Genomic DNA, 20,198 nt, shown 5'->3' on the forward strand with positions numbered 1-20,198 from the left:
TTAATCTCGTTTCGAGGTTGCATTTGACCATTTGTTGACAGAAGAATTTGGGTGACTTTTTATCACTAATGGAGCGCAATGCAATGTATTGTGAACCCAAAAAATACCATATAGTATGTACGAGGTGTTGACACTTCCAAAGACAAACAATCAACGTCGTGAAATCTCCAACAATCCAAACTTGCTATAGGTCAAAATGTCCTCGCTCCCTTTTGGTTTGGTTGGCCGTAGCCTTCACACATTCGAGTCTGTTTGATAGGCTGCATTTTATCATTACCGAGAAGGGTCTCCGTTGAGTTACCAAACCCCGTGCCTGTGGAAACAGGTTAGTAGATCTATTTTTCCCGCAGATCAAAATTTGTTCTCCCAGGATACTTCAAAATTAGATATCAAAATCATTGCCGCGTACTGTCGTGCATCTGGTTATCATCAAGGAGAAGAATAAGGAGTTGCTATCAAAATGAAGTATACCCTTGCACGAAACAGTATCGTCAAACATTGAACCTATTCGTCACATTTCCTCTGAAAAATTGCTTGAGTATCCACGAAACGTCACCAGTATTGCAAGGTTATTTAAAACAAGGGTATTTTGGTTATGTTAAAAACCCAAACGACAAGGTAGCAGAATCATTTTGCGTTTCGAAATAACGACGGAATATAAGGGATGTTTCCTGTCATGTTTTCGTTGCCGACTTACCCGCTTAAATCTACTTTATCTGGCAGTGCGTTGGTATAGTGTGATAATGTGACAATCACCAACAGTGCCACTACAACAGCCACAAGATGAGATCGCATCTGAAAAGACAGGATAAGACAACGACTTTATTTCCTTTAAAAAATACTCTAACGAGTTCTTGCTAGGTCATCATTTCCTGTTCATGAAAACCTCCGTCTATAAAAAAAACTTATTCAAGCAGCAAGAACGCAACTGAATGTAAAGCGTGCAAACCTTGACTTGCGGGAGCTTTGTACACAAACACTTTTGCGACATCAGTGTTCTTTCTCCGAATTGTTAGATCGAGGAGCGGCATTGTCTCATGGTCAACAATGGTTTCCACATCGAAAAGTCGTTTGTGCAATTACCGGTACTGCAACCTCGTTCACAAATGGCTATTTTAATTACATGTGATAGTCATTGAGATGTCAAGTATTAAAGTACGATGCGTTTTTGATCGGTCACCCGAAATATATATATACATGGTGTAAAAGAAAGAAATGAACAACATGATTCAATTATTGAATGATGTCACTGTAACTTTTAAGGTGAATGAAACCAAAATGCTTAACGAATCAGTAAACTACAACAAAAAGTGTTATAAGTACATGCTATTGGGGACACACACAGTTTACCATGAAGACACTCATCGAGAGAAATATTGTGATGTTTTTGTGAGAAGTGGTGTATTATAATTGGGTACTCTCAAATCTAGAACCCCAATTCAAAAATTGACTTTAGATATTGAGATGCGTCACTCAAAAAACTTTTGACCACGTTAGCACGCATTCAAACCGATTAACCGTACCGCTTCTAATCTGATTTTTCCAGTACCGGTATACCCGCCGGTATCTTTTGTGAACTGAGGATTAAAGATCTAAATCATGAGCGACTCAATGGCTAATCACACTAGGAATGAAAGTTATGATATATCACGGGTAGTCATGCAGACTGAGTGCATTGAAAAAGACAATTTGAACGCAGGTCTGTTCCAGCGGACTATATTCAACAACGTTCTTGACGTGTGGTTCCCTTCCTGTGGTGTTCGAGGTAAATGGTGATCCATTAGCCAATCGAGTGCATATAACTTGACAATATCTAACGTTAACTCATATACGTAGCCGATTGGCCCTGACAGATATCAATATAAAGGCCTGCTGTCTCAAAGCATTTCACAATGCAGATGGCGCACTAGTTTTTTGAGAATGTAAAGTATAATTGGCTCAAGAAAGTCATATTCAACAAACATGTTGACATTGATTCCTGCTCTAAAATCTTGACATTTCTACTTCTGATGAACAAAGTGATACTAAATGATACATTTTGTTTGCATAGGGAAGAAAACCCACGAGAAGCCAGGCAGACGACTAATTTTTTAAACCTATTATGCGTGACTTAGTCAATTTTCAATCTGGTATAGTTGTTTTGGCGGACTGTATGTAATGTTTTTGTGCCTATGTGCAATAAACTAACCAATAGCAAATCTCACCAGACAACTTGTCTACTTAAATGGAAAATAACATCCGTCAGAGACCAAGGGGATCTGCACGATTAGTGGGTCGTTTTCAGACAGCTTTTGAAAATGGAAAAAGGGGTAGTGGTACCATCACGGATGAATGCTGTCTGACGAAGGAAGATCCTCTTGGCTTGCACGACTTCTGGACGGGTCTCTTGTAGAATCGCTTCAGTTCTTCAAGGGCATTGGTAGCCAATATAAACTTTGGACGAGTACTTGGAATACTAACAGTGTGCTGAATGCACAAGTACTAATAGTGCTTCACACAAATAACACATTAAAAAATTGATGACTTGAATTATAAATAACAAGTTAAATGTGTTGAGGCTAAGATTTAAAAATAGTAGCAGTACGATCTATAGAATTCTAAATTGGCATTCCCGAACCGAAAATCTTTAAATAACGACTGACAAGTGACGACATCTATTGACAACAACTGGCAAGTGATGACACCTGTTGACAACAACTGGCAAGTGACGACATCTGCCGACAACAACGGGCAAGTGATGACATTCTGTTGACAACAACTGGCAAGGAACGACATCTGTTGTCAACAACTGGCAAGGGACGACATCAGTTGTCAACAACTGGCAAGGGACGACTTCTGTTGTCAACAACTGGCAAGGACTGGCGACATCTGTCGACCAACTACGGGAACACGACAACTAGCAAGACCATAGAGGGTTAACCTGCCTATCAAAAAAGGCTTATTCATCTGCCAATGTATGCTACTAAAATACTAGCCTCTATCAAATGCATCAATCAACTATAAAATTAACTTTTTTCTGAATTCAAAAACTATTTTTTAGTAGACTAAAGTCTAATTGATTGTTTTTAGTTTAAGATCAGAATTAATTGGCTTCCGAACTAACTTCAACTGAAAAGGACAGCCAATGTGTATACATGAAAAGAGGTTACTTTACTATAGACTAGACGCTGAATGTATGGACAAATATACTATGGGCGGCCGCCCTTTATTAGTACTATAAGTTCTTAGAAGATATATGCGTTTATGATATTATGATAATATATACGACGAATTACTACTTGAATCAGATACTTAAAAACAGAGCCCTTCACGCTCCGACTTGAGATACTACGGCATGAAAATTTATCTTCTTTGCCACGAAGAAATTCGGTCGACCACACTACACAGTAGTCAATTCGGGAATGCGCAGAGTCTATCTCGTTTTCCCGCGAAATCAAAATTTATTTACTGACCTCCGACCCACTTCCGGATCCTGTTCTATCAAAATCGGAAACATTACCCGACAGGCATCATACTGGATGTAAATAAGCGGGGAATCCCCAAAACTTTCAAACAGTGTGGCAAGCAGGAATTTTACAGTGGGTTTTTCCCAGACTATAGGTTTCTGAACTCACGTCAAAACAATCAATTTCTGTAATCTTAGATATATCACTGGACCTTCAAGTTGCTTCGTAATATGTAAAGTCACAGACTTATTGCACCCCCCTTTATGTCGGGGGAGCTCCTTCGAACCCCCCTACGAGCATATGTTAAGGGCAAGCTCTAACAACTACAGCTGTTACAATGGGGGGGGGGGGGGGGGGGGACACCTATAGGCCTGCCATTATGACATCGAAATAAATTGGTTTAAATTGTCTTTGGACTTGGTTGTGACTCCCAAGTCAAGTGCCAGTGCCACAAAATGCCAAAAATAATTATTGCAAAAGGTCGTGTTATGGAAAAAGTCTCTATATATGTTCTGAATGGTAATAATGATCAATTGATGAATTGGTTTACTGCTGTTAAAATAACTGAATATTGCAAGAAATTTGGGAAATTTGAAAGGAAGAATCGAAATCGTGTCTTCATTCGTGTGCGGACGCCACTGAAGCAGACGGCCGAAAGTAGTTTGTTCTCTGTCCGCTAGGGTGCAGAATCTAGATGGTGAATATTGAGAGTTCGGCCAATTTGCCAACTGAGACTTGTTTCACGAATCTGCGCGAGTTTTGATTGAATTCCACAAATAAACAGCATTTTTGTACAGGATTTAAGCTGTTAAGGCGGACATTCAAATGAAATTCTTTGATCTGTCCTGAAGTATGTGTCGGGGGGATAAAATCCCCCCGAACCCCCCTAAAATTGATGGGATTATTAGGCCACGGCCGATGTGGAAATGGTTCCGGTGTATATATTGGCAAAAAAAGTCAATAACAATAATTTTTTCTCGCTAATTTGCACGCGCAGTGGGCAGTCAAGTGCATGTTAGATGGTACGAAAAGCTTATTTGCATTATTTGGATCATATTGTATTGTTGATTTAGTTTTATTTCGAGAAAACACTGAAGAAACACGTCTTGGCAACAGTTACCAGGCGAGCGCACGCGCGTGTGTGGAATATACTATATGTCACGTGACCTCGGCAAAACTGAAACAAAACGTCGGCATTTTTGTGAGTAATGCGTGATTTAGGCGGCAGTTTTTCTAATTAGAGTACAAATAAATGTTTCCTGATTTTTTTAGGCATGTGTCGAGGGGAAAGGCCCCCCGAACCCCCCTAAAATTGAAATTAATTCTTGAAAATTGAAAATCAGCCAATGGGGCGCGACTTGCCGATGCGCTGGAGCGACGCCGGACACATGAAACTACCATGACTACCCCGCATATTTATCAGCGCCATTTTTGACCAAAAAATTTTTTTTCAAGCTATACAGAGAATTTCTAATGGAAATGCACTAATTCCTTCACGCATGTATAGCTTACGCACCCTACCTAAAGGGGGGGGGGGATTATATACATGGAGATGTAAATGTTGACAAATTGTTCTTCTCGAGATGAGAAATGTATGTTTGGTGTTTCTGCACATGCACGTGCACATGCACATGCACATGCATATATAAGCACACGATTACTACACTGTCTTTAACTACTTGTAACGAATAAAATCTATATCTATAAATTGGAAGCAAAACACGATTTTAGAAATGCCTCTTATTTATCTTCTTTTTTGTTATTATACAAATACAGAAGCATCAGTAATTTCGTCTCTTCTACTCTAAATATTAGCTTTAAAACTTGTTTCCTGCATTCAAATCATACACTCATCAGTCATCACGAAACAGGAAGTTTGATTTATGTTTTTAAAAGGCCATCATGCGGCCTATAATCAACAAGCTTTCTCATTTCTCACTCAAAATACTTCAGTGTGTAAATTGACTAGAATGTATTAAAACCTGTCAAATATAGCAATCAACAAGCGTCCATGTATTGTTAAAACAATTGCAAACACTTACAATGCTGCCCCAGCCACTCCAGCGCCATTCCACTCAGCAAGTGGACATGTTATCGTGACTATGACCGCAGGACCAATCTTGGGAACGATTTCATGCAGAGTATTGTTAGTAGTTGTTTAATGGAAATACATTGTACACCAGGACTTGAACATAAGTGCAATATGATTGATGACCTTGAGTGCTGCGGCGTTCGCAAAAGACAATCGCCAACGATATTTGTTTCGCCACTGATCTTCGTTTGATTTGTGGGTGGAATTCGTGGCTGCAGCGACTGATTTCCGGCTCATATAAAGAACGAGATTTGTAGGATGTTTTTAAAAATCGTTGTATCAGCCAGTGATTGACCAATTTCTGTGAAAATGTGCCACAAATACATTTTGAAATAAAATCCGCGCCCCCCCCCACCCCAAAAACAAAACAACATCGACATTTGGCCTCCGCCCATTCCTGTTTGACTCTTATAGTACTAGATTTTGCAGCATGTCATTGATTTCATCAGTATAGCTTAGGCTTTGTATATAAGTCACGCGTAAATATTCATTATCATTGCATTTGTGACACACGTAATTGAATACCATACAGTTTTGAATGATGTCCATACGTTTAGTTAAATATACTTTCCTCCTGACAGTGACTGGAAAACTTTTTGAGTAGTAAATACCGTTATTTATGGATATTTGGGGATAATGACATTATTGGAGCGGAATCTTATCATATTAGCAAAAATTTCGGGTCATCAACGCCTAGTTTGTCACAAATATCGTACTTGGAATATGACTCGAAGTAAGCACTGAGTAGTGATCAAGTATTTTAAATTGCATGCCTGCTAATAAACAATGTTGTAGGCCCCGAATTTTGATAAAAATCTTCTAGCAAATGTTTGAAATTCAGTCCCGATATCATATTTTTTATGAATGGTCGGTGATGGTAATCTATTTCATCTTGTGGTTTTGGCATTGTTAGAAGGGGTTAAAGCATCCTGAACTTCAGGGTTTTTCACTTGGAACCTATAAATGACCAAGTTTTTTGAGTTATGTGTGTGGGAGAGGAGCTCACGACTGACCTTGGTATTCGAGGATAGGGGGTCAAGAGGTCTTCTGATGAAAAGATGGTGAAAGTGCAAAGTTTTCTGTCCTCGTTGACACACTCTCTCGCTTCATCATCATCCGACTCATCTGTCATCTAACTTGGTAATTCCTGAATCCGTTTAATAATATGCCTCGTTATACATACTAGAGCCTCTACTGCTAAGAGTGAGCCCCTTTGCAATTGTTTTGGAGTGATTACTTTGAAAGACAAGAGCGACGCAGGGCGTGGCATATGCCCCCGCGTCAGCACATTGAGTTGGTGTATTAGGAAAGTGTTTTTCAGACAACCCCGGGCAGCTGGTGTCATAGCTGACAGGGTTTAGTTGACATCGTGAAGGAGTTAATGGTCTGTAATGCCCGCTGTACACGTTATCTTTTTCTTGATACACAGACGGACGGACACACGGACGGGACGAACGGACATCGGTAAAACATAATGCCTCTGCAATGCATAACGAATTGGCGGGGGCATAAAAATGAACTTGATCAGAAAAATGGTTCTCCTCGCAATTGACGGAAACCGATTTCAAGCACGCCGCCCTGGTGGCCATATTGACAATCGGAACAAGCCAGTTTTCGAAAGGAACTTTCTTCCAGTCAACCCTAGCGCAAATACCAAAAATAAATTTGATCGGACAAACGGTTCTCCTCGAAATTGACGGAAATTGATTTCAAGCACACCGCCCTGGTGGCCATATTAACAATCGGAACGAGCCTGTTTTCGAAAGGAACTTCCCTCTAGTCACCCCCAACGTACATACCAAAAATGATTTTGATCTGACGAACGGTTCTCCTCGAAATACACGGAAATCAATTTCAAGCACGCCGCCCTAGAGGCCATAATGAGAATCAGAACGAGCCCGTTTTCGAAAGGATCCTTCCTTTAGTAAAGTTCAACCCACAATAAAGGTTTCGTGGTCATCACTAAAAGCGTTCTCCTTAAAATGAGCGGAAACGAAACGTTTACAGACGCCTGACGCCTGACGCCTGACGGCTGACGGACATTGGTAAAACATAAAGCCTCCGCAATGCTTTACGCTTTACGCTTTATTGGCATAAAAAAATAGTCCTCAACCTCGCCGGCCGAAACCTGAGTTCTCGCAATTATGAACACTTAAAGAATAGCTCCTGGAATAAATCGCTACAGCGATAATCGGGAAAACTAACGCACCTGCATATTCCGTATATCATTATTATTCCAATATAGGACTGTATATCGCTCAAAAATTTGCGTTTGTACCAATAAAGGTGTTTTAAATCCACTAAACACAGAGTTTATGGAGGGCGCCATTTTCTCACTTTTTTCGCGATCTCTCCTCCCAAAAACCGGAGAATCGTGACGTCACGTGTGCAATTCACATTGTCAGTATTGTCACAATAACAGTCAGCCGATTGATATTTTGAGATCGTGTTATTGTATTGTTATCAAGGGGGCTTCAGATGATGAAAGCTACGTTGACAGCAGTGACACTTCGATGAGCAGCGGGAGTTATGAAGATTTGGATGTAGGGGGAAATGTTGGTGTACAGGGCTACCAGTTTGAGCCGGAATATGAAGAGAGGGGGAGATTGACGGCAATGACGCTATGGCTCAAGCTATTGAAGATGCAGCTGGACCCGATGTTGATGGCCAAAATGAGGACTATGAACCGAGGCATTTTGCATTCAAGCAATCCATTTATTACGCGAATGTCCAAATAAAACGAAATTAGAATGATTTAATTGCGTGAAATCTTGAGACATGCGAGAGAGATCGCGAAGAAACGGATATTGACATGGATTCATACACTGCGCACGCGCGAAAAGCGGTGACAAGCCCACAATATGCACGATCTGTGCTTCGGAATTTCAGCCAATCACTGCCATTGCACACACCGCGTCATCACCGAGGGAAATTTGACTCAAAATGGCGCTGTCCATGTCAGTAAAATAGGGACTTTTAATATCAATTTTTCTCCCTGAACTATAATATTTCTTCCACTTTCAAAAGGTTTGTGGTAAAGAGGAATACTCATTTAATATATTTCCATTGGTTTCGTTCAAAAAGGCTGCCAACGATTTATTCCAGGAGCTATCCTTTAACATTTGGTCTTTCGTGCTCAAAGCCCCATCTCGAGTGTCCTCCGAATAAATTGTCAAATGCTATAACCTCCGCTACACGTAGCCTCATAAAATCGATGCAGTGAATGATATGTATCTACGTGACATGGCTTTAATGGCAAGTACAATTTTCGTCACCAAAACGCATAAAATCAGCCGTTCGGAAGATGACAAACCTCTTACTTCAATTTGCTAGCCACCTCAGGTGCAACCTTGAAAACTCGAAGCATTTCCTAACAAGTAAAAAGCATATGCTATGCTTTGTTCATATGAAGACAAGCATTTCCTCCCTTTCGAAGCAAGCTCTAGAGGCTAAAAATCGTTTGCTTAGAATTGTAGCAGACTTAAATTTCCGAGCATTTGCTACGGTTTTATTCATACGAGTACAAGCAAATGATTCAAAATCGGTAGGGAAAGCAAATGCTAGTTTTTATTCATATGGTCCATTGTCTCTGCCAGAATTGCCTTCCATTGCACGTGTATTGAATATATGATGTCACAAATGTACGTGGCAAGAATTTCCGAACAAAATGCCGTACTGTTTTGTGGCGATTTACTAAATATCTTCGAGTCTGTGATTAAAACAGTTCAAGGGCCAACACTAGCTTAGCTTCAAATTAATATGTTATGTATTTTATTTCCTAGAACTTCTAACTAAATTTCTCATAAAATCTTTGTAACTAATGGAGGTAGACAATTCATTCATCACACAATCATGTTTATGACGCTACTTATACTCCACACCCGACTTTCACCCATTCGAATCGTTTGGGTCAACAGTCACCAACGCGTTTAAACGTGAACGTCATTTTGTTTTGATATAAATGACATTACTTTTGGTTATCACGAACTGGACACACACCAGGCTTTTCGACTGTCTTATTGGACTTCTGCGGTACGTATCAATCCATTCTTTTGTCATAATCAGTCAATTAGATGCAACGTATTAGAACAGAACAGGATCATGATGTCTGCTCATTTCTCAAACAGCCAAATGGCACGTACTCGGATGAACAATATTAGGTTGCTGGCAAAACATCTGGTTGCCAGCAATTCGTCGTGCTTGATTTTAACGGAACGAGTGAAGTCAAGGGAACAAGAGACCACGTGTGGTTGAAGCATTTTGATTGGCTCCGGGCATCATCCAGGCCTGACTTGGATTGAATCGTCAGCTTATGCTGCGGAGACCAATCAAAATAGCTTTAACCTCACGACATTCTTGTCTCCTTTACTTCAGGTAAGCCCACTTTTCATTACGATTTTTGAGAACTTATATCACAAGTTTCCATGAGTTTCTGTGGCACATTAACTTTCGTGTACTCCCAAGAGTAATCAAGAGGGCCAGGTTACTTACTTGATAGATCGTGTTCACAATGATCCGTGTGTACATGTAAGACGTACACGCCTTTCACTAGTGAACTTTTGTTTGTGTATACTGTAAATTTATACATGTTCGTGGTGAGGTTATGATGCGGAGACCAATTAAACTACCTTAAACCTCACGACATTCTTGTCTCCTTTATAATAAAATCATTGTCTGCACGAACAAACCCGATCACGAAGCAATTTTCCATACGCTACCAAAATAGTGCGCATAAAACCCCTCAAAACCACTTTGTTTCAGGAGGAATTGTTTTTTGGGCAAAGACTTGAAATGCAATATGAATCCTTTTTTTTTAAAGCCACACTATAATGTAATGTAATTTCGTGGATGAGGTATTTCACCACATTCAGATTGCAATGGCGGAAAATTCAAGCAGTGAGAGTAAGATAGCGCCTGACCACAATACTATCACTGTGCACGGGGTCCATTCTCCAAGCGTCGCCAATGGTAACCTTTGTTGCCAATAAAGTATAAGTCGGTTTACTGACTCTGCCGCATATGGTATCATAAGGGACTTTCGATGCGCTAAAATGGCTTGTCTTGTCCAATTGGCAATATTTCACTTGTGTGGTGAACAGAGCTAGGAGTCAATGCGACAGTTTTGTGATTTATTAATATATATATATGAATAAGACATCCTGCAGAAAGAGGGAAAACGGGCGCTTCCAGAGTTATACCGGACAGATGGGTTTTCCTTATGCAAACACCTCATTAAGCAAATGAGTTGTGTGATTGTCCAGTCACGAAAGAAAAAGGTTGCAATAGTTTAGTTTGATCAATGTTGGTCAAATCGCGCGCTGTCTATCGTTTGATCTAACCCGTGCATTGTCCGAGAGCTGATACCCCATCGTAATGCTAGACTATCAGTTCAGGGATTAGGCTTGCGGGACAATAGGCCAATCTTGGGAGGACCTGAATTGTTCAAATTTGGTTCTAAGGGCCTCTAAACGTAATGATCTAAAAACAGAAGCTCTATGATTAGTTAATGGAAATTTACATCAATATTGATTGCGTCACTCGATATCAGATGTCATTTAGTGTTGTGGGAGGGAGGAAAACGGCACCTAAAAATAATCTGATTTTGAACAGAAATGTGTATTTACATATTTACGTATTTTCCACCAGTGAAGTTATTTCAGAGCTACCAGGACGAATGAACATTGCACCACTTTGACTTCTGCAATCAAACAACATCTTGAGACTTGTTCCTGTTACCAAACCTCACAGTCTCTTTCAGAATGCTTAGAGTCTGTTTCGTATTGCTTTTCAATATACTAGACGCTGGGAGAAGATATTTCGAAACTACAATAAAAGAAGCAATTCATATCAAATTAGCCAATATAACCATAACAAGCAGTTATTTGAAAGTGGTTCATTCTTCACACTGGAATAGTTCTAATCCTGTTAATCCCTTTTCAACATGTATTATGTGAGATATGTACAACTCCCGTGTGTAGTATATTCTTTCCAGTAATCATTTGACCGCCTGATGAGGACCGATGAAGGTCGAAACCGATTGTAATGATCTATGGTGTAAATATGTAAATAATACACATATCAGTTCAAAATCGGGAAAAAGTAAGATAAACCGTTGATAGGTCGGAAATGCCTCCTACAAGTGCATTGATTTGAAAAGGAGATGTCACCAATGCCTTGGCTCATTTGAAACTCACAATTAGTCCAGACGTAGGGGTTTTAACCCTTTACGTCTGGAGTAAATTCTAACAAAGGTCTCAGTCTCATTCCCGCATGAAATTCCCGGGAAAATAATTATCCGTATTTGGTATTGAAAAGCAACGTGTGTACCGCGTGCGTTTATTTACATCACGTGACCTGCAATCGTGGATTGAATATAACATTTGCAAAGGTATAATCTGCAGACCGGGCGCAGGTGGGCGTCGGGTGTCAGGGCGTCGGGGCCTTTCATCAGAAGCCAAAAAATAATAGGTTCAAGTGTTATAACTGTTTCAACCTCGTCATTACAAAGAAGTGGATGCAGTCGAATGCATTCCTTTTTCCTCTGAGCCCACGGTCCGTTATATTCACTTTTTTTGCCTTATTCATCGCTTATTGGTCATTGTCATCAGTCTGACCGAGTGAGGTGCGATTGGATATGAGAGTTGAGTTCATACGACAGATGGCGTGACAGGGTAGCACTACAGTGTATTCTACAGGGTGGCCCAGAATTATTTTCCGTCACACAATGGATACACAATAGAATTCGATTGTCCAAAGGAAAATCATTCTGGGCCACCCTGTAGACTAGTACGGCATTGTAATATCCAAAGTCTCATAGAATTTATACAAACCTAAATACTGTAATATCCTCACTGGTATTTCATCAGCAGACCAGCAATTCTGAACAAGAGTAGAACAATGACTGTATTATTGACGTGATTTTAGTAACAATTCTACTCTTCGGACGCAGTTGACAGGCCTCGTCCTGTCGCCCAGTGCCACTTCGATAAGTCGTAGGTTTTCCGGAGGTTTCGGCTATATCCACAACGAACTGTTAGGATATCAACCAAATCAAATTAAAAAAAACAAACAAAATGTCGCTTTGATATGTAGTCGGGTGTGCAACATGACGCCAATTCATAACATCCTCACTTCGGTTGCAAACTCTGCCTGAGTGGTATTTTCTTGCTATAATAAATCACTGGTATGACTTGATTCACAATGTGCATGTTGTGATGAATAATGCAAAAAACAACAAAAAAATAATAGAAAAGAAATAAAAAGAAAAAAATATCACAGCGAGATTCGATTTCACAACGCCTAAAAGCACCTGCACTTGCTCGCTGAGCCATCAGTATCCATACAGGATAGGACTATACAAGGCGAAGACAGATCGGGCCCTAATCAAGTCAGTTACCGATCTGTGACCGATCGGCATTTTTCAGGTTACCGCTTTAGAGGGGAGAGGACTAAGGCACTAGCCAAGGCAAACGGGCAAAATGGTATCACGTGTAACTTGAATTTACATCAGATCATTTTGAGGTAGTATCAATATCCGTTGGTCACGTGGTATGCGACGTATGGGTGTTACCAGTGTTAATTGCTATAGTCTCCAGATAAAGAATGTGATATTCAGTAGAATATCCAAATGCACATCACGAACATTCCATACAGGAATATAGAAAGCAAAGACAGCTTCGACCTTACTCGGGAGTGTATAATTATTTGGCCTGTCAGCTTTAAGAGTTTCCAGCAAGATCGCATAAATGTTTGACAAGCGGTGAAAAAGTGGAATTTATGAATGGAAAGTTGGACCCAGAAGTTTTGAGTTAAAGGGGCACTGTTTCGATTACCAAACAGAAGTTTCGAGTTAAAGGGACACTGTAGTGATTACCAAAAGGTCGTTCAGACCCACATGTTAAGAGTTAAAGGGACACTGTATTGATCAGTGAAAGTTGGAATAGGAAAGGAAAAATAAGAAGAAAAAAAATGTGTAAAAATAACGGCTCAAGTGGGACTCGAACCAGCGATGCGTCACGTTACAGTAATGTAAAAATGCATGGCGACCTGAGGACGGCCGGCTGTTATAAAACGCGGATTTCCCCGGAAATCCGCGGAAAAATCTAACTTGGCTACAGGGTGGCTACCTGAACCGCAGGTGAGAGTTTTTCATATTAGTAGTGTCCATTGTTGTGCGCATGAAGTACTCCTGGTGACAAGGTCTTTGGGAATCCCCGTTATATGGCGCGCTGTATGCGCCGTAAATCACAAGCACCTTGTAGTTTGAAATAAACTTATACTCCAGACGGCCGCGAAGTAAGTTTTTGTGATTGCTAAAAATAGACTCCAATGTGCAGTCGCATATGGTTGGTTCGGTCCGAGCTGCAAGGAGATTGTCCTAAAAAAATTTCGTAGACCAGAATTCAGTTCGTCATCGACTTATATTTGAAGGAGGCATATACCGTAACGTACATCAATCCGGGCATCAATCACACTTGAAAGCAACCTCGTAATGTGTTCCGTTAGGGAAGGAACCACGGTGGTGTCGAAGATAACATTCAAAGTTTATCAACACCAAGAAAAAAAGAGGGAAGAGTCGATCGGAATGGCATGAATGGCGCTCCAGAGGATTAAAATCTGACCGACGAAATGTGCAGATAACTGGTAGTTCTTGCCTCCGATTCATGATTTATGTTGTTATTTGTATAATATGATTATCATTAAATGTTATGCGCGTATTTACTGGCGGCTTTGTGATTTTTCCGAGGATTTCCGCGGAAATCCGCGTTTTATAACTGCCGGAGGACGGCCAGCACTACGTTATGTAAACGTTGTTCCCAATCAAGTGCATGGATCTATTGCGCTGTATAAGGTGCTGTAGCAATGCTTCCACAGTTACCAGTTTAAAATTGCAACAGGTTATCAACCCTTGAATTAAAGCAGCCAAGCCATTGCGCCTCCGCCAATTCCTGACGCAAAGTTGGATTGTATGTTTGCAAGGCTTACTAGACTTTGCGCAACGAAACGAAACGAGCGAAATGGGGGAGCGACCATTATGTTTTACCCCGGTACGTCAAGTTCGATACATGGTGTCAGTCACCAGTACGGATGTGTTTTCCATTATGAATACGTGTTTTTAATCAATTAATCAAACCCTTATGAGTTAATTCATTTGAAGTAGAGAGGGTAACGTACATTGTATACACAAATTAAACACACACGCAGTGCTTGCATGCATTGCAGAGAACGACTTTTGAGTGATGACCCACACCCACCCAGGCAGCTGAGACACATGTCTTGTTGGACATGCCTACTGATTTTTACTAAATAAAAGCATAACTTCACTTCACACTTTTCGGGGTTGAAAATGTACTGACGTAAATTACCAAAATTACATGCAAAATTCGCACATGACATGTTATTTCTCAAAGCTTGGAAGCTCAAATGTCTGAAAGTAATGTATGCGCGTAATGTATACTCTCAGCAAGCGAATAGTTGTGATCGTCAGTTTTTGATACGAATCGTTTCCTGTATGGCCGTTACAAGCCGTTGTCTGAATATGATGTGAACCTGTTTACCGTTCAATGCTGCTCCCTGTGACGCTGTACCCGCAAATGTTCAATGAAAAAAATGCTGATAATGACTTACACGGCTTGTTCGCATCGTAAACATAGTGGTACCCGGGTTAACTGTCTTTGCGTTTGGCTTAATTTTACAACGATTACTCCCCATATAACCACGATCTAGGATGGACAGGCTGTGTTTTATGAATAGGAAAAGTCACCTAGGGACCGTTGCGTAGAATACTTTTTTGGCGAAATATTGCGCAAAGTCCAGTAAGCCTTTTCAGGGTCACGCTAGGGGTTGAAGTCAGGAAATTAAAAAGTAAACTAATCGCGAATGTCTATGGCCGCGAAAATACAGTGGAGTCGACATGATGATGGATTCCGGGTGTATGTAGGCTAGGCCTACATTGACATGACCGAACCGATTCAAAAATGTCTCAGCCATCCGCGAAGCCTGCTAGCAAATGCACGGTCAGCGTGGTTCTTCAGGCCGTAAACTAATGTTGCGACGTTTGTTGCCATCGCCATCACATTTGACATCAAATAATCTGACACCTGTATGTGTTTGTTAAGACCTTTTCAGGGTCACGCTAGGCCTTGAAGTCAGGAAATTAAAAAGTAAACTAATCGCGAGTGTCTAGGGCCCATGACGAAAGGGGCTCGCATACAATGAATGAGTCTTCTGTGTGCGTGCATTCTATCTCCATGCTACAGGCCCTACATCGGGCCGGGTGCCATGCCCGAATTTATGTGGGAGATTCTGCTCGGAACATTCTCACAGTAATGCAATCAATGAAAATAAAATATATGATAAAATACACTTTTGATTACAATGTCCTAATCAGAAAGGAGAAATGCCATCCTCTCCTATAGAATCTCAAAGAGAATAGACAGGAGAATACGCATCAGGGCTTCTCTCTCAGGATGGAACTCGATGTAGCGAGAATTTCTACGGCCAAAAGTAATATTTTTACGGTACTTGTACTTATTTATAAGATAAAGTATACAATTTGTAATTTGTAATTTCTAAAAATAGTCCCTATACATGCGGAATAATACAGACGAAATTCCGCGTTTTCTACCTGCCAAGGAATTCCCTCAGTGTTGGCTTTCGACATCGGCGTGAAGTCGTGTCGTCGTTACCTCAAAACTTACTTCTTGACGCATTTACGTCATGAGATATTTTTGGCCCAAAAAATTACACTTATTGCCTTTTAATCAACATTTTCTTGATACTTCTAGGAATATGTGTGGTATGTGATAAATATAATACTGCCCTCGTGTGTGATCCTCGTCACCAGATAGCACTCGTTAAGTTTTCTAAGGCCGGAAAAAATCAACTCGTGCAATCTGACAACTCGGATCACAAACTCGAGCAGTATTTTTATGTGTGGTCTGGTATGGTAGGTGATAAAGCTTGGAAACAGTGAAACCTTGAAACCAGTGATAAACCTTGGAATCAGTCCTAAAAATGCATAAAAACATGAAATAATGCCATTTGAACCTAAGGTGGTTACGAATCAATATTGGAGCTTATTTTTACATGATCAGATCGGAATTTGACGGTAGTTTAGAAATCAGTCGCATATCCGATTCAATAATCTACATTTTAGAACAACCCAGTCATACCTCGCCTCCAGTGTACATTACTGATCTCCCAAATATAGGCATGCACGTCACGACACGCCCACCACACACCCCTAATATGGACCAATCAGCGCTCCGCTTACTACGCCACCACACGGGCCCTATTTGAACTACGGAGCGGTGTGATCATACAGGGTGATACAGAGAAGATTGACTACATCATGCAGTACCGGCTGGCACTTATCCGTAGAAACGTAGATGAAGGTTTATTACCGAAGGTTTTAGCCGGGTTTGGAGATGAAAAATGTGAATAAATTCCTTCGCTGTGAGCGATTTCGTACATATTCATGTACACATCGAGGGATGTAGAGATATTTTCGTGATGTAACCAGTTCTAAGCGGACACATTTTTTAGTGATTCCCGTTTGCATGTTTGTCATATCCACTGAGCTATATCAGAGCATTATATATACAAATGATTCTTCTAATAAAAACGTTTTATTTTAGTATATGGAATACAAAACAATCACAAAAGCTTACTTTTGCTTTCATCGAAGAGCAATAATTAGATATTTGCAAATGGCGGCCCGTCATGAATAAAAGTTTATTTTTTAACGACAACAATACATTTCTAATGCATTCAATGATGACGTCATCCTCCACAAAAAGGTTGATTCTGGAACTACTGGCAAATTGCTATCAATAAAGTCAGCTGGGACGAGATTGGCAGTTGGGAGGGTATAAATCGTGGAAGGAAAGCGCCCGATTTCACGCGGTACTTGCACAGTGATTCCACGGTTTAGTACTGACTATTCCAAGGTTTATCACTGGTTACATGGTTTCACTGATTCCAAGCTTTATCAGCTACCGTCTGGTATGCGTTTTGACGCAACAACATGACGAAACTTGCCATGAAGTCGCTGACGTCATTTTCTCACGATTCACACGTGCAGTAGACTCTTTCACCAGTCTCCTCCATTCTCTCATTTAACGGAGACCGGTACTTGACGGCATTTCACTCGTCATAGAGCTACACATCACTAATAGATTTTAAGCCATTTTCCTTTAGACATAAAAACTGCCATAACGTTTTTCCAATATCTCACTCGAACTTAATTTTTGCAGGACAGAATAACTAGTATTTGAATACTATGAACTACAGAACACTGGACTGGACTGGGAAAGTCTGTACTGACAGTCATCAATCTTCCGCTCCTGGAGTTAATAAACTGGTGCCCTGTCTCAGCACATTTTCCAATACCCCTTCGGTTCTCAAAGTCATCATAGAGCCAGAATCTCCTACCAAAGATAGAGATAGGATCCGAAGTTTTATAAGAATTTTCACTTGCAGCGGCAAGAAGCGAAAAGGTTTGTGGAGGGATTCGAATGTTCTTGGGTGTGGTTTAGACAATATGTTTATCTTGCTGGCAGTGATGCTGTGTGAGGGCCTTACAATTGCGGGAACAAGAACTCTGGGAACAAAGATACGCACCCCCTTAATAGCACAATCGATATGCCTGAAAAATTATTACGTAATGTCAATTTGCCCCCTTGGCAAATGCCGATCCACACCTCACATTTCGTGACCTTTCTGCCAAGTGCCTTGCCCAAGGACCTGCACCTCTACCTTCGTGACCCGTCTGCCAAGTGTCAGTCTTGCCCTAGGCCCTGCACCTTACACTTAGTAACTCTTCTGCATGCCAAGTGCCTTACCCAAGGACACACACCTCTCCCTTTCGTGATCCGTCTGCCAAGTGTCAGTCTTGACCTAGGCCCCGCACCTTACACTTAGTAACTCTTCTGCATGCCAAGTGCCTTACCCAAGGACACACACCTCTACCTTCGAGATCCGTCTGCCAAGTGTCAATCTTGCCCTAGGACCCGCACCTTACACTTAGTAACTCTTCTGCATGCCAAGTGCCTTACCCAAGGACACACACCTCTACCTTCGTGACCCGTCTGCCAAGTGTCAGTCTTGCCCTAGGCCCCGCACCTTACACTTAGTACCTCTTCTGCATGCCAAGTGCCTTACCCAAGGACACACACCTCTACCTTCGTGATCCGTCTGCCAAGTGTCAATCTTGCCCTAGGACCCGCACCTTACACTTAGTTACCCTTCTGCATGCTACCCTTCTGCATGTTACTACCCAAGGATCCACTCCCCAACTACCAACATTAGCACATGTTATCAGCTCCCAATTCCCACTCGGATATCATAATGATGACAGCACTCAGGCGGTGGAGAGCGATGACTGTCAGTCCAGACTTTCGCAGTCCTGTCCAGGGTTTTGTAATCCATAGTTTTCCAATACCCATGAAAGACCTCACCCAGGTCATAAATCTATAGCATTTTAGACAGGTGATGACCACGATAATTTCAGAGTTTGGGGGCCTGATATGTTTGGGGTCTTTGTCTTAATTTCACGCGTCCACCACGTTTCAGGGCTCAGCTTGTTAATAGGATCTTCAAATCAACGCCGGTGTAAAAGTAAAAAGTGTCCCCCCTGGAAAAAGTGTCCGGCCCTATTGTATTCTGCAATATGGTTCTATAGAGACCCTGACCGTCAATAGCTCAGAGATTGAAGCGCATAATAGAATCCTTTGTTCCCGGACATTTTATCCTAGGACATTTTAAACTTCTACACCGGTGAACATATGAGGCTCAAAGATAATCAGAATGTTCGCCAGAAACAACTTTAATTAATGATATCAGAGGAACTACATTCTGATTGCACAGATAGCACCCCTACTAGACAGTGAGACCTCGCATTGATTTCTTGAAGTACTACTTTCCCATACGATATACGCTGATTGGTCAATTAGTGATGCGGAGCCATGAACTAGATTTGGGGGCGTCGGCTTCCGGTGTCCGGTCACGTGTTTTTACAAAGATGGGTAACTTCGAGCCAACTGAAAAACCAGGAAAACCTGAGTGCTCAGTATTGACAGTGCATCAACTGTATGCACTGACAATGTATGGCTCGCCTCGGTTAAATTTAGGGCTTCCTCGACCCCCCGCTGCGCGGCGAATAGGGCCCAGGTTACCTGGACTACACGTGCAGGCGTCGAAATGAAAGTGAGCATTTCTGGAGTTGCCGAAAAATGGGTGTGTCCGAGTTGGACGACGAAAAAGCACAGTTACAGATAAGTAATCAACTTTATAGTTTACTTATATTTCCTACATGCTGTAGTGCGTATGAAGATCAAATGTTATGAGCAAATCATAAATACTAAAAAAGTTATTCACAGTGGGGACAGCGTGAAATTTTAGAAATCCCAAAACGCGACTTTGTGGAACGAAAAAAAATCGGGCCACTTTAAATTCGCTGTAAAGTAACTTTTGTATTAACATAAAACGTCAGGTTCGAGGCCCCGTCAGAGCACATTCATTGCTGCATTTGTAATATCTATAATTCGAGAATAGATTAATTAATTATGTATTAAAAACAAAGTCCATTAAAATATGAAGTGTAGTCGATACATATCTGAACACAGAGTCGATTTAAAATATTATTCCTGGGTTTGATG

The 20,198-nt window shown here is 41.0% G+C and overlaps 1 long non-coding RNA gene across 2 annotated transcripts in view; it reads right to left on the reverse strand.

Annotated features, from left to right (window-relative positions):
- Positions 1 to 20,198, reverse strand: part of LOC135492130 (uncharacterized) — a 195,295-nt gene that overhangs the window by 21,376 nt on the left and 153,721 nt on the right. For both annotated transcript variants that reach the window (XR_010448032.1, XR_010448031.1), the window contains one exon: positions 698 to 795. This is a non-coding gene — a long non-coding RNA (uncharacterized LOC135492130). The remainder of the gene's footprint in view (positions 1 to 697; positions 796 to 20,198) is intronic.

The sequence above is a fragment of the Lineus longissimus genome, chromosome 8 (genome assembly GCF_910592395.1).
Source record: "Lineus longissimus chromosome 8, tnLinLong1.2, whole genome shotgun sequence".
NCBI classification, from domain to species: domain Eukaryota; kingdom Metazoa; phylum Nemertea; class Pilidiophora; order Heteronemertea; family Lineidae; genus Lineus; species Lineus longissimus.